Here is a 21,946-nt window from a genome sequence, read left to right as displayed (position 1 = left end):
ACATAAAATCCCAATAAAATACATTTACGTTTTTGGTTGTAAATGTGGAAAATTTCAAGGGGTATGAATACTTTTTCAAGGCACTGTATACCAATAAAGATTGCAGATAGCTGTGACTACTCTCCTTTTTCTGTGATCACATTAGATACTTTTTACTAAGGAAAAACATATACTGTATAGCTCTTTCAGGTTTAAAGCTGAACTCCCGAAGTCACAAATTAATGCAGCTCTGTACTCATTAATAAATCATTTAATAAATTGTGTAAACACAAGCAGTATAAGTACCTGCATTTGACGTGGTATCAGCCTTTTGCAGTTCCTGTACAGCACAGCTCAGACTAGAAGCAGAAGGAGCCCATCAGTTCATGGACTGACAAGGAGCATGCTCATAGGAGGAAAGGGCAGAGTGACAGAGAGATGAGCTCATCACTGCGCTACATCTCCTTTTCACTGTATAATCACAGGCTGGGGGCAGGTTCAGGACAGTTTGGGCTCAGAGGAAATAGGTTGAGTAATGCTGGCTATCAGACTGAGGGCATCTTGTGGTACAAAATAAGTACTACATGGAAATCTCTGAATTAAAATATTGCAAAAAACATCATTTTTTTTCTAGTTTTATCTTTTAACGGGCTAATAATTTGCCTAGTTGTGTTTGTTTGGGGTTCCACTTTAAAGTGGCAGTTGATATTTTCCATTCTAGCAGATTATTCTGTTCATTAGGATACATAGAGGACTTTGCACAGCTGCTCTCGGGTCCCTGTGGGTGTAACTGATATTAATTTGCATGTTATTTTGTTTTTTTCTTTCTTTCTTTTTTTTTTGCCAAACCCCCGAAGACTTTTTAACAGACACTTTTTTTTTTTTTCTTTTTTGCTACCTGGAGCATATCTCCCAAAATCTGCAGCATCAGGACCAGCAAAGACTTTGGAATCCCTTCTGTTGCTATGGAGAGCAAGTCTTCTTGTATTGATGGAAGGCTGTATTGCACTTACAGTACCTCCGTCTCTCCCAGAGGAATAATTATCAAGGGCTGGCAGCCTGCGAGTGGAAACAAACCATCAATTACATCACCAAGCCAGATCCATTTTAAAATGCCGTGATTGAATTAAAAGGCGCACACATACAAACACACACAAAACTTCTTTGCTGGTGCCTGCTGTATCCTTTGCACAGAAAGTACATATATCCATAGAAACTGGATTAGTTTAAAATTTAAATGGAGGGCCCGGGGCGGAATTAAGGTCCCCACAGCGACTCAATTTGTGCAAAACACTTTGCTGTTCAGCTCAGGACCCCAGAGGAGCCGGAAAAGCAGCTGTACTCAGCTCATATGCAGATGCTGGGAAGGATTTCCTCCATATAAAAGGCCTTTTTTTTTTTTTTTTTTAATATACTTCAAAACTGTGTCGTGTAATCGAGGTCAGTGCTTTGTCTGTTTCCTTAAAAACAATTTCTGAGAAAGTTGGCAGCACTGGATCCGCGATGGCTAATGAGACGCAAGATACAGAGAGGAAGTTTTAGACAGCGGGCAAGATAAGAAGAATCCTCATCCCGAGACGAGACAATGGACGATATTTATAAGGTACAGCCTATAATGAAGTCTTCTGTGATCGAGTCATCTTTCCAGGATCCCATGCTTTGTAAACCATCTTATAGGGACATTTATAATATGAATTTATAATATTTCTTTTATTTTACATTATGCAGTACATTCATTGTATATTATACTTTTTTTTAATTTTATTTATTTTTATATTACTAAAATTCAACAAAAAGCAAATCGGCTGATCAGAAAATGTAACTTTAAACTTAATCTAAAATTTTGATTTAAAACAGAAAACTCAAACTGGGACATTCAGTATATATATATATATATATATATATATATATATATATATATATATATATATATATATATATTAGTATTCAGTACATATTCTATGATTATTTTTTTCCTGTAGATTTCCTTCTTTGTACAGCACCCTACAGGAACTTTGTGCATTGCTGCATTATATTATGCCTTTTTTAAATTTTTTTAATTTATCTACATTATACTCTTTTTCTTTCCTCTTCTATCACTAAAATTCCACAGAATCCGATTCAAGCTAATCAGGAGAAAATGTAAAGCAGTATTAGACCCAAAAGCAAAAGTGTAATATATTGAAGACTACCAATCCTTAAAGCGGAGTTCCAGCTGAAAAAACAAATAAATAAAAGTCAGCAGCTACAAAAACTGTAGCTGCTGACTTTGAAAATACAGACACTTACCTGTCCTGGGGTCCAGCGGTGTCCTCACCATGGCTGGTTTCACCGGTTGCCTTCTCTCACCGGCGCCGGCATCTTCAGTGTGGGCACCCGGCTGTGACAGCTTGTGGCTTCACAGCCGGGTGCCCACTGCGCATGCGTGAGAAGTGCTGCGCTTTGTGAATGGTCCTGTAGTCTTCTGGGACCTGTCACATGTCCCAGAAGACTACGGGGAGGAGGACAACTTCCACTTCTGATCACCTAGGCAATCACAACGGACATGGGAGCTGGTACCTTTCAAATTCGGATATGCTCTCCCCCCCGCTCCCCAAAGGTGCCAATCCTTAATTGGGGGCAGAGGTCAAAGACTTAAAGTGCAGCTTCTTCTTTTGGATGGAGCTCTGATTTAAATGTGGTGGCTGCATTAGTTCTCTTTTTTACATCCCGGTCACATTGGGTGCGACTTGGCAAGCGATTTGCATGCCAGACGACTTGCAAATTGTATGCCCAGTCGCACCCTATTATCCGCTATTAGAGCGGTCATATCAGTGCGACTTGGTCGGAGCTGCACCAGTTTCTTGCGATTTGCATAGACATAGTTTGTTGCGATTTGCATAGACATCTGTATCAGCAAATCGCAACTGAAATCGGCAGGTCACCCGATTTTGAAATCATACGACTTCACTGTAAGTCGCTCGATTTCAAAATCAGCTTTGATGTGACCGGGGGCTTAGGCTTTTTTTTCTTTGATTTTCACCTGGTGATCCAGCCAGTAGCAGACTTCCTGTCTTTGGCTAGGTTCACACCTATGCGTTTTCCACAGCGGTGTGCGTTTTCATAAACGCACTACAGTCCATTTAACATGATTTCCTATGGGACAGGTTCACATCTCTGCGTTTTCACCTGGTGCTTTTTTGGATAGACTTCAACAGAGTCGCTGCAGAAAAGCATGTAGTGCATTTTTGCTGTGTTTTTGATGCGTTTTAATCTGCCTAGCAACAAAAAAAAAACGCGGCAAAAACGCAAAACGCACTGCAGAGACAGATCAAACGCAAGAGGTGTGAACCTAGCCTTAGAGTGTCTCCACTCTGGATGGAAGAGCAACAGAGACACCTTTGAACAGCAGCATTTTTCAATCTTGTATTAGATGGACTTGCAGATTAATGGCATCCATATATGTTTAGAAAATCGTTTGAAAAAGCATTCTATAACATCAACTTTAGAAACATTAGTGGGATCACTTCAATTCTTGAAATGTAACGTTTTATGTCAAAAATGAACAGTCATGTCGGATTTTTGTAGAAAATTATCTATTTTCTAAGCGTTAGTAATGGAATCGATCTGAAACAGTTTGAAAAAATCTACAGTGCATGAATGTGTTAAAACAAAAAGAAAGATCTTTCTTTTAAATACACGACGATGAAAAGTGTACCATTTATGTTAACAATCGATAATATGTTGACAATTGAGGGAAACATTTTGATAGAATGATAACATTATCACATGCACGTTCGACAGATCTTTATCAAATACAACTGTTTTTTTCTAACAATTTCCTAACCATGTATGACCAGCTTTAGATGGACAAATAGATTAAAATATTCAAGCTATATTCCAGATATTTCTTTACAGAAAAAGTATTTTTTTGTCTTTTGGGACAGGATTTTACATAAATGAATACAAGCTGACCATTGTAAGCACCCCTATCAGTGTTAAATGGTTTGTCTAAACCCTCTTACTGCCACTTTGTGTGCACAACGTGATCAGTTAACAAATTTTCCAGCTGGATCATCAGGTAAAGATAAAGGGAAAAAGATAAAACTAATGCAGCCATCACATCTAAGAATTACTAGGCTGCAATAAAATAGATTTTTGGTTTTGGGTTTATTATCGCTTTAACTATAAATGGAATAATTTATATCAGAGTTGCTCATCCTTTTGAAGAATGAGGGCCTTTTAAGTGATTTGGTAACCGGTCGCGGGTCACAATGAAATAAAATGGTTCACAATTTAGATTTTTTTTTTTTGAATAGCATAATGTACATTTTTCTCTTGCAGTCCCTGAATGCAGCGGGAGAGAGAGGAGGAGAAGACGGATTTCTCCTGTAGGACTTTGCACACAACAGGTCTTACAATGAATTTTCCCTTTCTCAAATCATTATCATGACCTTTACTGATTGGAGAGCTCTAGTTCTGACCCAGCAGGAGGCATGTGGGTCCTCTACAGAGAGGCTACTGCTTCCAAGCAGAGAGCAAAGGACCTTCTGTACAGAATAGGACACAGGCTTTTCTGCTCAGGCTGTGGTTGATTTTTCTATAGAAAAAAAACCTGTATATCCATAGACCCATAGACCTAAAATGGGTCCAGAAACTTCCTGCAGCAATAAAAAACTGACTGGACACAAAAGTGACTTCTATTCCATTCTGCTCCAATTCAGTAGGGGTTCTGCCCATGTAAAAGCTGTCTTAAAACGGAGCTCCACCCAAAAGGGGAAGTTCCACTTTAAACATTGGTCCCCCGCTGCCCATTAAGGATTGGCACCTTTGAGGAGTGGGGGGGGAACGGGTTCCTGAAATTGATAGGTACCCGCTCCCACTTCTGCTGAAACCGCCTAGACGATCGGAAGCGGAAGTTGTCCTCCTGTCCTCCCTCCCCGTAGTCTTCTGGGACACATGACAGGTCCCAGAAGACTATGGGACCATTCAGGAAGCGCAGGGCTTCTCGCGCATGCGCAGTGGGCACCCGGCTGTGGAGCCGCAAGCTGTCACAGCGGAGTGCCAACACTGAAGATGCCAGCGCCTGGAACACCAAACAGCTGGTGAAATGGGCTGCGGGGAGGACACCGCGGGACCGAGGGACAGGTGAGTGACTGTTTTTTAAAAGTCAGCAGCTACAGTTTTTGTAGCTGCTGACTTTGTATTTGTTCACAATGGAACTCTGCTTTAAGGTCTATCTACACCCACATTTTTTTTCTTTATATAAATAGGGACGGTCAGAATCCTTGTTGGGATTGCCCTCACTTTTTATTCTGGGTAAAATTTTACCAAACAGGGACAACAATAAAATGTACGACATAGGTCACAGCATTCCCTATCCAAAACTAAAATAGAAAATAATTAAAGATCCACTTTAATATACTGCAACTTAACAGCCCTTAGATGTGATGACTACATTGGCTGTCTCTTTTTCAGGCTTTTTACATTTATTTTCACCTGGTGACCTAGTTGGTAACACTTCCATGTCCTAGGATGGCTATGCTCATTCCACCACTGTATCTATGGAGGGAGCCATGGTTGTCACCTAGGCCGCTCTCCTTTGTTTATTGACATGGGTAAGAGGAATTGGAAGATGGTTTATAAGAAAGATACACTATATTGCCAAAAGTATTGGACTGCCTGCCTTTACACGCACATGAACTTTAATTGCATCCCAGTCTTACTCCGTAGGGTTCAATATTGAGTTGACCCACCCTTTGCAGCTATAACAGCTTCAACTCTTCTGGGAAGGCTGTCCACAAGGTTTAGGAGGGTGTCTATGGGAAGGTTTGACCATTCTTCTAGAAGCACATTTGTGAGGTCGGATGAGAAGGCCTGGCTCACAGTCTCCACTCTGATTCATCCCAAAGGTGTTCTATCAGATTGAGGTCAGGACTCTGTGCAGGCCAGTCAAGTTCCTCCACTCCAAACTCACTCATCCATGTCTTTATGGACCTTGGTTTGTGCACTGGTGTGCAGTCAAGTTGGAATAGGAAGGGGCCATCCCCAAACTATTCCCACAAAGTTGAGGGCATGAAATTGTCCAAAATGTCTTGGTATGCTGACACCTTAAGAGTTCCCTTCACTGGAACTAAGGAACCAAGCCCAACCCCTGAAAAACAACCCCACACCATAATCCTCCCTCCACCAAACTGTACAGTTGGCACAATGCAGTCAGGCAAGTACAATTTTCCTGGTAACCGCCAAACCCAGACATTTCCATCGGATTGCCAGACAAAAAAGAATGATTGGTCACTCCAGAGAACACATCTCCACTGCTCTAGAGTCCAGTGGTGGCGTGCTTTACACCGCTGCATCCGACACTTTGCATTGCACTTGGTGATGTAAGGCTTGGATGCAGCTGCTTGGCCATGGAAACCCATTCCATGAAGGTCTGTACGCACTGTTGTCATTCTAATCTGAAGGCCACACAAAGTTTGGAGGTCTTTAGCTTTTGACTCTGCAGACAGTTTGTGACTTCTGCGCACTGTGCACTTCAGCATGCGCTGACCCCGCTCTGTCACTTGGTGGCTGAGTTGCTGTTGTTCCCAGTTGCTTTTACTTTGTTATAATACCACTAACAGTTGACCGTGGAATATTTAGTAATAAGGAAATGTCACAGATGGACTTATTGCACAGGTGGCAATCTATCACAGGAGATATACTGTAAAAATGGGTATAAGTGAGCGCTAAAGATAACGAAGCCGCTGAACACAAAAGGTACCAAAAACAACCTCCAAAAAATTCACATATAGAAAGGTGCAGCGCTTATATGTTAAACATGCAAGATATCAAAGTGCAAATATGTATCACTGCAAAACGCAGGTTGGGTATAATTGTTATAATACCCCTTATAGTCTCAATTTGCCACACAAATATATAGTTCACAATCTCCCAGTGAGTAGGGTGAGGTGAAGGATCGAATGGATCCCTGTTGACACACGGTGATAGCAAAACGGTGATGTATGGTGATATCCAAAATTGGTAAAAGATTGTGCACTCACCAGATGCACAACCAATATGCGCATGTAAGAGATAACCCCTCTCAAGGTATGGTTCCAGGACTCATCAAAGGCAAGATCTGGTCAATCTCTACGATGTAGACCCTCAGCTGTCATGCATGGCTCTGCCCCCTATTGCTCTTTGCTCTGCAGGTAGTTTGAAGCTCACCAGGGAGCCCCTTTATCAAATAACAGATCTTAATGTTCCCGTGTTCACTGTGCGCAACATTGTCAAGAATTTACAACCCATGGCACTGTAGGTAATCTCCCTTGCTTAGACTTTTCAAACTGCTCTTTAGATTTGTTTGTATTGAGTAACACTCAGTTTTCATGGTGCCTTGACCAAGATCAAACACCTATCCTTGTCTTGCTGTCTCCATCCTGCATTGCAAAGCAGGTTATCTCTTACATGCGCATATTGGTTGTGCATCTGGTGAGTGCACAATCTTTTACCAATTTTGTATATCACCATACATCACCGTTTTGCTATCACCGTGTGTCAACAGGGATCCATTCGATCCTTCACCTCACCCTACTCACTGGGAGATTGTGAACTATATATTTGTGTGGCAAATTGAGACTATAAGGGGTATTATAACAATTATACCCCACCTGCGTTTTGCAGTGATACATATTTGCACTTTGATATCTTGCATGTTTAACGTATAAGCGCTGCACCTTTCTATATGTGAATCTATCACAGGACCACGCTTGAATTCATTGAGCTCCTGAGAGCGACCCATTCTTTCACAAATGTTTGTAGAAGCAGTCTGCATGCCTAGGTGCTTGATTTTACACACCTGTGGCCATGGAGGTGATTGGAACACCTGAATCCAGTGATTTTGAGGGGTGGCCCAATAATTTTGGCAATATAGTGTAAGTTTGATATTCTTTTTGCTTTAGGTTGGCTTGTAGGAATTTATCTGGACATTGCATTTCTGGCAGAATCAATAAATATTTTATATATTTGCTGAAAATGTTGTTAGCCTGAATAATTAAAATTAATCCAGACATCATATCTAAAGAGTGGCACTCTACAATATATTCATGTTTTGTTATTGGGTTTAGAAATGCTTTAAGCTTTCATAGGTATCAGGCAGATTGATCTAGAACTTTCTGTGTGAAATCTCCTCTTATACCTAAGACCAACTACACATATAACCTGCAAGATGAGGATGAAAATTGAATCTGATCTCTTGCTTTAGTTCTGCAGCACATGAACGATCTAAACAAAATAACTTTGTTGGTAGGCATCATCATAAACTGCCAAGTCAAGCAATTAACAAATAAATACTGCCAACTTTTAAAGCCCAAATGTACTTTCAGTTTAAATCAACAGAATGCATTCCAAGTTCCCTGCCAGCGTCCTAGCTCTGAGGAATCACTGGTCTCTCTGAAGAGGGCCCACACACCCTCTGTGGTCAGTATGAGGAGGAATAGTGCCCCATCATTGGTATTAATGGGAGGAGTATCGCCCCTCATTGGTATCAGTGAGAGAAATAATACCTCATCGTTGGTATTAGTGGGTGGAATAGGGCTTAATATTGGTTTTAGTGGGAAGAATAGTGTCCCATCATTTGTATCAGTGGGAGGAATATGGGCCCATCATTGATATTAATGGGAGGAATAGAGCCCACCAATGGTATTAGTGAGAGGAATAGGGTCCATCATTGGTATTAATGGGAGGAATAAGGGCCAATCATTGGTATTAATGGGAGGATTAGGGTCCATCATTCAAATTAATGGAAGGAATAAGGGCCAATCATTGGTATTAGTGGGAGGAATAGGGTCCATCAATGGTATCAGTGGGAGGAATAGGGTCCATCATTGGTATTAGTGGGAGGAGTAGGGACCATCATTTGTATTAATGGTAGGAATAAGGGCCAATCATTGGTATTAGTGGGAGGAATAGGGTCCATCATTGGTATTAGTGGGAGGAGTAGGGTCCATAATTGGTATTAATGGGAGGAATAAGGGCCAATCATTGGTATTAGTGGGAGGAATAGGGTCCATCATTTGTATTGGGGGAGGAATAAGGGTCCATCATTGGTATTAGTGGGAGGAATAGGACCCATTATTGGTATTAATGGAAGGAATAGGGGTCCATTATTGGTATTAGTGGGAGGAATAGGGTCCATCATTTGTATTGGGGGAGGAATAAGAGTCCATCATTGGTATTAGTGGGAGGAATAGGACCCATTATTGGTATTAATGGAAGGAATAGGGGTCCATTATTGGTATTAGTGGGAGGAATAGGGTCCACCATTTGTATTGGGGGAGGAATAAGGGTCCATCATTGGTATTAGTGGGAGGAATAGGACCCATTATGGTATTAATGGAAGGTATAGGGGTCCATGATTGGTATTAGTGGGAGGAATAGGGTCCATCATTTGTATTTGGGGAGGAATAAGGGTCCATCATTGGTATTAGTGGGAGGAATAGGACCCATTATTGTTATTAATGGAAGGAATAGGGGTCCATTATTGGTATTAGTGGAAGGAATAGGAGTCCATCATTGGTTTTAGTGGGAAGAATTGTGGTCCATCACTGGTATTAGTGGAAGGAATAGTGCTCTATCAATGGTATTAGTGGTAGAAATAGGGGCCCATCATCGGTGTTAGTGGGAGGAATAGTGCCCCATCTTTGGTGTCAATGGGAAGAATAGTGTGCCATCTTTGGTGTATGTAGAAGAAATAGTGCCGCATCGTTCATGTTAGTGGGGGGGATAATGCCCCATCAATGGTGTCAGTGGAAGGCATAGAGCCTCATATAATTGGAAGGATTAGTGCCCCAAGGGCTGGAAAAAGGCAAGCAAAGAGCCAAATCCTGACTACAGGCCTCAGGTTAGAGATCACTGGGTTAAAATAAAAGTTTAGTTAGGTGTTAGAACTGTTTGTCTCATCATTATGATCTGGTCTTTCCAATAGCACAATCAGACATTGGCTGAATAGGAGATTGTTTATGGGTGTGCCATTACAAGAGTATGGACACCAGTGTGGTCCTACAAGTCTCAGCCTACTAGTTACTTATTACTCCCAGCAAAGCTGAGATTAACCCTTCAATAATGAGCAGTGTGCTAATGAATGACTGAAACCCTCTAGCTATGGCTGCCTGTAGGGCCAGATGTCACTCTGCAGAACTGAGCTCATTATGAGCGGGGAAACCTCATCTTTTTACTTTGTCTCCAGGGAAAATGTTCACTCAACAGAATAAAGGAACCCCTTGGAGGATTAACATTCTGTGTTCAATGTAACACTATACCCTTACGCCTGCAAGTTACAATTTATCATTTATGGCTCTTGTCACTTATTTATTGGCTTATTCTACAGTTTTCGGAGAGGCAGAATTTTAGGAAGGCTGACCATTATTTAAAACGTACCTAAACCCAAGAACAAAACTGATTGTATTGCAGATTAGCAGTTCTTAGATATCATATCTGCATTCGTTTTCTTTTTTTCCTTTATTTTATCCTGCCATTTACATCCGGTACTTCCTGTTCTGGAGTGACAACTGTACTGAGCAGTGTTGTCACCGTAGGCCAGGGAGTGTGTTAAGACTACATAACACAGTGTAAGGACTATACAAATCCTCCTTCTCCATAACGGGGGGGTGTTTTGTAGTCTGTAGATGTAGATGACAGGGAGAAATGCCAATTGATGACAGTCCAGAGGCAGAGTACGGGAAGTTATCAGCAAGATTTCTTGATGAACAGCAATTTTTTTGCACTTGTTGAACAAATTGAATAAAACTTTCAATTGTATATCTAACAAATCAAAGAGAATACAAGAGATTTATTGTTAGAGTTTACATACACTTTAGGTGATTCAGGAACCCAGAATATATTTTTCCTGACTGTGCAAAGAGCAGTTTTGTGCAACAAACAATCAGAAAACATTTGTATTAGTTCACATATTCTAATAGGGATCATAGCAAGTGATCTTCAGACAGCACACCATTCTTTCTTCTGCAACTTGTCACCCAGGAGCAGGGGCGGACTGACCATTTGGAAACTCGGGCACTGCCCGAGGGCCCGGGGTCAGTAGGGGGCCCCATGAGATGCCCCTGGTACCTTTTTCATAGGCTTTTTTGAGTTTGGGCAAGGACACAGGGGCCCCATGATCCCCAATTGCCCGGGGGCCCCATGAGTTGTCAGTCCACCCCTGCCCAGGAGTATTCAATATTAATTCCAGGTAAGCATCTGAATTCCGAATTTAAATAACACCTATGGATGGATTAGTATTTCTGTCCATCCAGTTCTAAAATGTACACAGCCTTGCAACTCAACACAGCCAAACTGCTGATTTGCCTTTTCTCTGCTGCAGTTAAGCAATAAAGCTTGGTCATCTCCTTGCCTCAGCTTGTGACTGGACAGAGAAAGAGAAGCAACAGTTCACTCCACTACCCACACTGCTCTCTCCTCTCTCCTCCTGTCAGAAAATTTCTTGCCAGCACATGTGCATGCATTACACATTATTGGTTACTAGACAAGGGCGTCCCTAGGGTCCCGGTAGGATACCATTAGGGATGAGATTAGGTTTCCCCAACAATGGGTTCAAACCAGGGGCGGACTGACCATTTGGAAACTCGGGCCCGGGGTCAGTAGGGGGCCTCATGAGATGCCCCTGGTACCTTTTTTCATAGGCTTTTTTGAGTTTGGGCAAGGACACAGGGGCCCCATGATCCCCTATTGCCCGGGGGCCCCATGAGTTTTCAGTCCGCCCTTGGTTCAGACTGAACCTAGAAGGAAGATGTCAACCCCGCCCACTGTTGCCCAATCAAGGTATCTTGGAATGAACTTTGGTTTGCTCTGAACTTGTGTTCAAACCGAACCCGGAAGGAAGCTGTAGCCTTAGGAGGCAACCGTTCTGTCCTTGGGCCTTGTGAGTACTTGGAGACTGTGTACTTTGTTACCCCTCTGGTGCTTCATAGTCCACATGGGTTTTTAAAAAACAGCCACACACCTGCCCCTCAATCTCACAGACCGTTTACTGTGTTCCGGGCACCAATATTTTCAGTGTGGGCACCCGGCTGAACGGTCCCATAGTCTTTTGGGACCTGTCACATGTCCCAGAAGACTACAGGGAGAATAACTTCCGTTTCTAAATTCAGGTACCCCCCACCCCACCCCTGGCTCCCCAAAAGTGCCATTCCTTAACGTGGAGTGGGGGACCAGTCCTTAAAGTGGAACTTTCCCTTTTGGGTGGAACTCCACTTTAAAGAAGTTCTGTCCTCAACTACAATTAGTTCTACCTCTGGAGTATCCTACTAAATTCCCCATCCCTATCCAGGTTCTCCAATAATAAAATAACAAAAACAACAACCCCTAGACTCATTATCGGAGGCGACAAGTGAAAGTGCGTGTGCACCTGACGGACTAGGTACACATTATTCTGGCCTAGGCTGCAGCGGGGTTAAAAAAACTAATATTTAAAGTTTTAAAAATAGAAAGAAAAGAAAACACAAAAGAAATTCTGCTTGCTTGGAAGCTGAGTTCCACTTTAATTATTGTTGAGAAAATACAGTAATTGATATTTTTATGTCTGCCTGGAATTCAGCCTTATAGTAAAAGCAATTTTCAACATGGCAGGAAATCTCTGTAACTGCTAACGAGCACTTTTCATAATAATATGCATTTTCTGTCTTTTAGAAGTGTTTGCTTGCAAAAAAAAAAAAAAATCAAGGTATACAGCCGCCCTTAGGGGCCTCAGATCTGATTCCTGATTGGTTGGTTAATACCTAATGCACAAAACAGCACTTTACATTGCTATTACATAAGTCCATATGGGCTCCTTGTTTCAGTGATGTCAACATCTTTTAGTGAACTGATACATTTTTTATGAATATTCTGCAATAACAATATACAATTACGTACCTCCTGCCTGAGTACATGGAGAGATTCTATTACTATTATTATTATACAGGATTTATATAGCGCCAACAGTTTGCACAACGCTTTCCATTATATAGGGAAATTGTACAATTTAATACAAAAGGGTAGGGAGCTCATGGGATCTTACAACCTAAATTGGAGGTGCAAGTGGTACAAAAGGTAAAAATTGTGAAAAGTGGGGTTTAATGATTATTATACAGGATTTCTAAAGCGCCAGCAGTCTGTTCATTGCTTTACAATATAAAGGGAGACAGTACAATTACAATACAATTCAATGGGATAGTTCTGCTCCTGAGAGCTTACAATCTAAAAGGGAGGGGCAAGTGACACCAAAGGTAGTAACTGTGAAAATTAAGAAGTGTGGTTGAATTATTATTATTATACAGGATTTCTATACCACCAACAGTTCATGCAGCACCTTATAATATAAAGGGAGACAGTAAAGATACAATACAATTCAATACAAGGGGGATTGGAGGGCTCTGCTCCTGTGACCTTACAATCTAAAAGGGAGGGGCAAGTGATACAAAAGGTAGTACCGTAACTGTGAAAATGAAAAAGTGGTGTTGAATTATTATTAATATTATACAGGATTTATTTGCCATCAACAGTTTGTGCAGCACCTTACAGTATAAAGGGAGACAGTACAAGTACAACACAATTCAATACAAGAGGGATCAGAGGGTTCTGCTCTTATACAAAAGGGTAGGGAGCTCATGGGAGCTTACAATCTAAAGTGGAGGTGCAAGTGGTGCAAAAGGTAAAAATTGTGAAAGTGGAGTTGAATTATTATTATTTTACAGGATTTCCATAGTACCAACAGTTTGTGCAGCACCTTATAATATAAATCAGAGGGCTCTGTTCTTATACAAAAGGGTAGGGAGCAGGGGCGGACTGAAAACTCCTGGGGCCCCCAGGCAATAGGGGCTCCTGTGTCCTTGCCCAAACTCAAAAAAGCCTATGAAAAAGGTACCAGGGGCATCTCATGGGGCCCCCTACTGACCCCGGGCCCTCGGGCAGTGCCCAAGTTTCCAAATGGTCAGTCCGCCCCTGGTAGGGAGCTCATGGGAGCTTGCAATCTAAAATGGAGGTGCAAGTGGTGCTAAAGGTAAAAATTGTGAAAGTGGAGTTGAATTATTATTATTTTACAGGATTTCCATAGTACCAACAGTTTGCTCAGCTCTTTACAAAATAAAGAGAGACAGTCAATTACATTACAATTCAATACAAAAGGGATTGGACAGCCCTGCTCCTGAGAGCTTACAATCTAAAAAGGAGGGGCAATTGATACAAAAGGTAGTAACTGTAAAAATGAAGATGCTGGGTTGAATTATTATAGTTCAGGATTTCTATAGCACCAACATTTCTTGCAGCACTTTACAATGTAATGGGAGACGGTACAGTTACAATACAATTCACTACAAGAGGGTTCGGACGGCTCTGTTCTTGAGAGCTTACAATCTAAAAGGGAGGGGCAAGTGATACAAAAGGTAGTGACTGTAAAAATGAAGACGCTGGGTTGAATTATTATAGTTCAGGCTTTCTATAGCACCAACATTTCTTGCGGAGCGTTACAATGTAAAGGGAGACGGTACAGTTCCAATACAATTCAATACAAGAGGGTTCGGACGGCTCTGTTCTTGAGAGCTTACAATCTAAAAGGGAGGGGCAAGTGATACGAAAGGTAGTGACTGTAAAAATAAAAAAGTGGTGTTGAATTAATATTATTATTATTATTATACAGGATTTATATACCACCAACAGTTTGTGCAGCACCTTACAATATAAAGGGAGACAGTACAAGCACACCACAATTCAATACAAAAGGGATCGGAGGGCTCTGCTCTTAAGAGCTTACAATCTATTTTTTTTTTTTCTTTTAAAGCCACTCACTGCTACGGAGCAGAAGAATACAGCGATTAGCCAAAGGTCACTGAAACAAAGCCGGAGCTAGTGAGAATGTTTAACATGAAGCCTCCACCCACACACCTGTGCCACCTCCACCCAACCTCTTGACAGATGAGCCTCGGCAACTGCACCGACGGGACCGAAGTGACGTCAGCTGCCTCCGCTGCCCCGGAGCCGGTAACTTTTCCATCACTTTTCTGGAAATAGAAGCCACTGGATCTCTCAACAGCAAAACTAATGAAAAGTCTCCATCCTCCCATCCATCAGGGCGGCCGGCGGTGTCATTCGGTGCGATCGGCTGCTCCAGCCCCCCCCCCCCCCCTCTCCGGTTTAATTAAAGCGTTTAGCTGCTGAATTCATTTTAATAAATTACCTCGGGCGAGCTCCAGATTTTTTTTTTTATTTTTGAGTGGGAGAAGACGGGGCAAAGGTCGGGAGCAGAGCCGGCAGAACACCCCTGTGGGGTGTAGAGTGGAAGGAGGACTCCTGGCAGTGCATTGCTGAAAACAAAGGAGCTGTCCAGCAGAATGGAGCTGCACCCATCCATCACCGCTGCGCGTAAGTCTCACTCCTCCTGCCCTCGGTGCTTCCAGTACTGCCTGTGATTGCTGGCTGCTATTTCTAGGAGATGTTACATTTCTTGATTGGAAAGAGCCGTTGAGCGTAGCACTGCTTACATTAGATCTACACCCCTATTACCCTAGACGCTTATAATTTCCTATAGGCATTTATATAGCGCCGACAATTCACAGTACGCGGCGCTTTACATACTGAACATCCACTGCCTGCCCTCAAGAATCTTATCTAGAGATGGCCATACACTATACAATCTGATTGTACAATCTCCTTTCGGGGTCTTTCACACGGGTGGTAGTAGGGGCGGACAACTCATGGGGCCCCCGAGCAATAGGGGATCATGGGGCCCCTGTGTGCTCGCCCACATCCAAAAAAGCCTATGAAACAGCCAATGAAAGGTATCAGGGGCATCTCATGGGAGTCCCTACTGACCCCGGGCCCGAGTGCTCGAATGGTCAGTCGGCCCTTGGGTGGTAGTCAGGGGCGGACTGACCATTTGGAAACTCGGGCACTGCCCGAGGGCCCGGGGTCAGTAGGGGGCCCCATGAGATGCCCTTGGTACCTTTTTCATAGGCTTTTTTGAGTTTGGGCAAGGACACAGGGGCCCCATGATCCCCTATTGCCCGGGGGCCCCATGAATTGTCAGTCCGCCCCTGGTGGTAGTACATACCGCCCTCTGAAAAGCGATTCACCACAGGGCAATAGAGCAGCGGCTGTCATGCGTTCAGGAGGTGATTCTGACACTTTATAAACGTCTGTATTTTTTGTATGTGGGATTTGTATTAAAATACCGTGCCAATCTTTGGTCTGACCGGCGTTGACCCCAGTGGGTGAGGTTGTCAAACTCTGCAAGCTAAGCTGAAAATTGCATCGGCCGCAAAGCAACGTAAGAATTTAGGCATGATTTCCACCGACTGGTGTCACCGAGTGTGGGTGCCTTTCTGCACGTTTTTTGCACATTCTGTGTAGGGCAGCCTATGCATTCATAATTGGATGCCCTATGCGCAAGAAACATGGAAGAAAAGTCTCTGACTCTTTTCTGAAAATGCGCCAAATCGCATGGTACTGCACTCTGGTGTTTGCAGGTGACATTAATGATTAATAGCATCGCTGCACATCTGCTAAACAGCAATGTATGTCTCTGCATGTAGAGAAAGCGTGTGATTTTGCATGGAAAGATCTAAAACTAGCCTTGGGTGGGAGGTCAGGGTGCAGTAAATCCACGGCTCAGCCGTCTGCTTTTCCCACCCTTATGCAGGCCATAGACGGGTCGAATATCGGACGATTTTTCGAACGATAAACGAAAAATCGGTCATTCATTCGGCCGACGTTACCACCAATGATGAAAAAAATCAGCCGACTAAATCATAAAGTTCACCCCACAACTTCTGTCCCTTGCAGGTCACGGCTCATGCGCCATTTTTTTATCGTTAAAACGATTTGGCCATCATTGCCGGGAAAATCGGCCAATCATCCAAATCGGCCGCACATTTTCCAACATGACCGATAATCTCAAAGTGCAAAAAACCCAAAAAACGGCCGACCAATTAATCCACTAACAGTGCAAAAATCGGCCTATTTTTTTTTCAGCATTAGATTTACTAGAAGAACCTACCTGAACAATTAATTCAGTCTGTGCCTGCTCAGGCAGACCCTTGCACTACATGCTTGTTGATCGATCTAAAGGAGGTTGTACAGTCAGATTGTATAGTGTATGGTGGGCTTAACACCAGATTTTAGGCTTTTGCTGTTCTCGTAATTTGATAAAACTGCACTGTGTGGTTGGGGCCCTATCTCACATTCACACATACACATACTAGGGCCAATGTAGACAGGAGCCAATAACCTACCAGCTTGTCTTTGGAGTGTGGAAGGAAGCTGGGGTACCCACACAAGCACAGGGAGAACATGCAAACTCCATGCAAATAATGACCTGGCCAGGTTTGGAGCTGAGAACCCCAGTGCTGCAAGACAGAAGTGCTAAACACTAAGCCACTGTGCAGCCCACATACAGTATATACCAGGGGCGGACTGATCATTTGGAAACTCTGGCACTGCCCGAGGGCCCTAGGGTCAGTAGGGGGCCCCATGAGATGCCCCTGGTACCTTTTTCATAGCTTTTTTGAGTTTGGGCAAGGACACAGGGGCCCCATGATCCCCTATTGCCCAGGGGCCCCATGAGTTGTCAGTCCGCCCCTGGTATATACAAATGCTTTTTTTTTCCCTTTTATAATATTTTCACCTTTTGCCCATTTTTTGCAACCCAGTGCTGCCAATCTCATGCAGCCTCTTTGCAGACACTTCCTGATCAGTGGCTGCATTTCATTGCTCAGAACCGGCCTCCTGATAGTGACAACAGTGGACCATGCCAGCATAATGAGCATAGCACTTCTATAGAAGCACATGTGACCAGGGGCGGACTGACAACTCATGGGGCCCCCGGGCAATAGGGGATCATGGGGCCCCTGTGTCCTTGCCCAAACTCAAAAAAGCCTATGAAAAAGGTACCAGGGGCATCTCATGGGGCCTCCTACTGACCCCGGGCCCTCGGGCAGTGCCTGAGTTTCCAAATGGTCAGCTCGCCCCTGCATGTGACAAGGTGACAACACAGAGGAGCAGCTGAGAGATGAGGACAGAGCGTTGTCACCCCATAACAGAAGTGCCTAAACAAGGACATTGGCAGGAGAAGCAGGTTACACAGATTTAAAGATATTTGGCTTTTGAAATTATATTTACATGTTAAACACATAAGGATTAGTGGCTGGGCTTACATCTACTTTAGCCTGTGTGGATTCAGAGCGTTTTCCAGTTTGCAGAAACACACTACAGTCCATTTAATATGATTTCCTATGGATCTAGTTCACATCTGTGTGTTTTGAGCTGCAGCGTTTTTTTGAAAAGGGCCAGGTACTTTTTTTCCCGCAACAGACTGAGTTTTGTGTGTAATAGACTTCAATGGACCTGCATGAAAAACACAAGTGTTGTGTTTTGTGGGGTTTTTTTTGCCAATAGGAAAGTATTGACTTTGATGTGACTTTGATGTGACATTGGATGGATGTGACTTTGATGCGACTTTGGATGGATGTGACTTTGATGCAACTTCACAGTCTCTGACACGCAGGTAGCATCAAGGCTGCATCAAAGTAGTGCAGGAACCTTTATGTGTCCAAAGTTGCATGTTTGGGTTAAGGCTGGGGTTGGGGTTAAGGGCTAGCACTACTTTGGTGTGACTTTGATGCTACTTGAAGGTGTAAAGTCGCATCAAAGTTGCACTACATGAACAGAACTGTTATACTTTCCTATTAGCCAAAAATAAATAAATAGTTGCATCAAAGTTGCAGCCATCCAAAGTTGCATCCAAGTTGCATCAAAGTGGCACCCATGCAAAGTCGCATCAAAGTCAAAACTTTCCTATTGCAAAATGCATCAAAAACATGTGTTCAAAATTGCAAAACGCACTGTGAAATCAAACGATCTGCATAGATGTGGGCTTGGCCTAATTCAGGTTTATACCACTCTGTACACATCCTGTACAGGAGCAAAACTACAGTCCTACCAATAACTGATCTTATTGAGTATCTGAAAACAAGAACTTACCAGCACCGCCCACAGCAACCAGACTTTTAGGGCTCATTTACATCTTCAGTGGTGTCTTCCGCCCCTCTGAAAAGTGATCTGTGGTGGATCACCTTTCATATGGCAGTTGACAGTCAGCTGTTGCCTCCTTTTTTAATCCTTTAAACACTGCCTTACAACTGCATGGATATCAATGTCAATATTCCCATTGTACACGTTCTTGAAATGGGCTTAAAGTGATTCTAGAGGCTGGTGCAGTAGTTTTACACAGAGCAGCCCGGATCCTCCTCTTCTCGGGTCCCCCGTAGGCTCTCCTGGCCCCTCCCTCCTGTCGGGTGCCCCCACCAGTAAGCAGCTTGCTAAGGGGGCATCCGCTGCTCTGTGTGTCCATTCACACACAGAGCCAGGGCTCAGCCCCGCCCCTCTCCTCATTGGCTCACTGGCTGTGATTGACAGCAGTGGGAGCCAATGGCTCACACAGAAGGTTTTTTACCTTTATGCATAGAATATATGAAGGTAATAAATCTTCAGCCTTTACAACCACTTTAACCACTTGCCCTCCAGAGGATTTACCCCCCTTCCTGACCAGGCCATTTTTTACGATACGGTGCTGCATTACTTTAACTGACAATTGCGCAGTCATACAACCGTGCACCCAAATGAAAATTATATCTTTTTTTTCCCCATAAATAGAGCTTTCTTTCAGTGGTATTTGATCGCCTGTGTGTTTTTTATTTTTTGCGCTATAAACAAAAAAAGACCAACAATTTTGAAAAAAAATATATGTTTTTGACTTTTTGCTATAAAACATATCCAGTAAAAAAAATGTAATGAATTAAAATTTGTCATAAATTCTGCTACATGTCTTTGCTAAAAAAAAATCCCAATCTGTGTAAATGAATTGGTTTATGTAAAAGTTATAGCGTCTACAAATGGTGGCATAAATAGTGGGATTTTTTTTTTTTTTAAATACTAGTAAAGGCGGCGATCAGCGACTTATAGCAGGACTTCAGGACTGTGGCGGGCATTCTGACACTGGGGGGGAACTGGCTAACTGTCACTGACATGCCCAGTCACACTAATACTGACACTGTACTAATGACACAGGGCAAGAAGGGGTTAACATCTGGGGCGATCAAAGGGTTAACTGTGCTGTGTGTGTTTTACTATGTAAGCATGCTGCTTTGTATTGCTCTGCCATGCAGAGCTATACAAAGCAATGTGCTGGAGCTGACAGGGTAGAGATCTGTATTGTTTACATACAGACTTCTCACCTGTCATTGTTCCTCGGCGGAGAATCTCCGCCCAGGATGCAGTGATCGACAGCTGTAGCCGCCAATGGCGGCGCAGGGAGGACGCACGCGTGCCCCCTACCCAGACATACAAAGTCAAGTATATATACACGTGATTTTGCGCAGCTCTGCCGCCCTGTAGCAGTAGTTCTGCTATAGGGTGATCAGGAAGCGTTTTTAAGGAGAGCCAGAGCTGCAGCAACAGCCAGCCGGGAACTGGAAACACCACAGACCAATGGACATATTGGCCAGCACATCATGGATCTTCAAAATAGCATGCCAAGAATTTATTCAAATGTGATCACATCACAGCGGAAAACTGCAATGTTTTCCGGGGCCACACAGGACCCCATTGCATCACATGCCTGATGAGGTGGTCCTGCGTTTCCCCATAATGTTGCACTTTTCCGTTGCAATTTGATCCCGTTTGAATAAAACCATCGGAAACTATTTGACGATCTCTGATGTGCTGGTAAATGTACACTGACAACGCGCACATTACACAGAGTGTCAGGCGGTTGCGGCACGGCCCCATTCACTTGATTGGATCACTTTTGGCAGTGATACAATATAATGTCACTTAGAGGGATGGTCCTGGTCCGGGAGGTGTTCTCAGTCGTGGTGTTTTGTGGTATTCTTCTCTGTTTAGAGTCGTTTATATTACTGCTGGTCTGTGTCTCGGCGTCTGCCAAGAATGGAATACTTGTCTATATATAGAGCTGGACAGTAACTTGTGCACTCCATGAAACCAGCCATAAAATGTCTCTCTATGGTCATCTGACATGCTGAGAGGTAGAAGATGAATTGTCTCGTAGACTGGGCTTTGTAGAAAAGATAGGAGGCTGAAGGTCCTTATGTCAGACCCCTCGTATACCAGGCAGTACATGTCTCCGAGATGTCACATAGATATGGAAGATTCTCCATATCGTTTGATTAACCACATCCCTACCGGGCACTTATACCCTCTTCCTGCCCAGGCCAATTTTCAGCTTTCAGCGCTGTCGCAATTTGAAAGACAATTACGCGGTTTCTATTATAAATCTGAAAACAGGTATTTTTTCTCCTTCACTGATGTACGTTGATGAGGCAACACTGATTGGCACTGATGGGCAGCACTGATGAGGTGGCACGGATAGGCAGCACTGATGAGCACTAATGAGCTAGCACTGATGATACTGCACTGATATGCAATAATGATGGGCACTGATAGGCGGCACTGATGGGTGGCACTGATGGCACTGACTGGCGGCACTGCTGGGCACTGACTGGTGGCACTGATGGGCAGCACTGATGAGGTGGCATGGATAGGCAGCACTTATGAGCACTGATGAGCTGGAACTGATGATACTGCACTGATATGCAACAATGATGGGCACTGATAGGCGGCACTGATGGGCAGCACTGATGGGTGGCACTGACTGATGGCACTGATGGGCAGCACTGATGAGGTGGCATGGATAGGCAGCACTGATGAGCACTGATATGCAACAATGATGGGCACTGATAGGTGGCACTGATGGGCAGCACTGATGGGTGGCACTGACTGATGGCACTGCTGGGCACTGACTGGTGGCACTGATGGGCAGCACTGATGAGGTGGCATGGATAGGCAGCACTGATGAGCACTGATGAGCTGGCACTGATGATACTGCACTGATATGCAACAATGATGGGCACTGATAGGCGGCACTGATGGGCAGCAC

At 43.4% G+C, this 21,946-nt stretch overlaps 1 long non-coding RNA gene across 1 annotated transcript in view; it reads left to right on the top strand.

Annotated features, from left to right (window-relative positions):
- Positions 1–1,383: 1,383 nt before the first annotated feature.
- Positions 1,384–21,946, top strand: part of LOC149452430 (uncharacterized) — a 35,920-nt gene continuing 15,357 nt past the window's right edge. The window contains exons 1-2 of the long non-coding RNA XR_016314866.1: positions 1,384–1,582; positions 14,777–15,357. This is a non-coding gene — a long non-coding RNA (uncharacterized LOC149452430). The remainder of the gene's footprint in view (positions 1,583–14,776; positions 15,358–21,946) is intronic.

Source organism: Staurois parvus, unplaced genomic scaffold (genome assembly GCF_062004578.1).
Source record: "Staurois parvus isolate SC_StPar_1 unplaced genomic scaffold, SC_StPar_1.0 ptg000472l, whole genome shotgun sequence".
Classification (NCBI taxonomy): domain Eukaryota; kingdom Metazoa; phylum Chordata; class Amphibia; order Anura; family Ranidae; genus Staurois; species Staurois parvus.
Note: the sequence above shows the minus strand (reverse complement) of the source record. Positions and strands in the feature narration are given on the sequence as shown.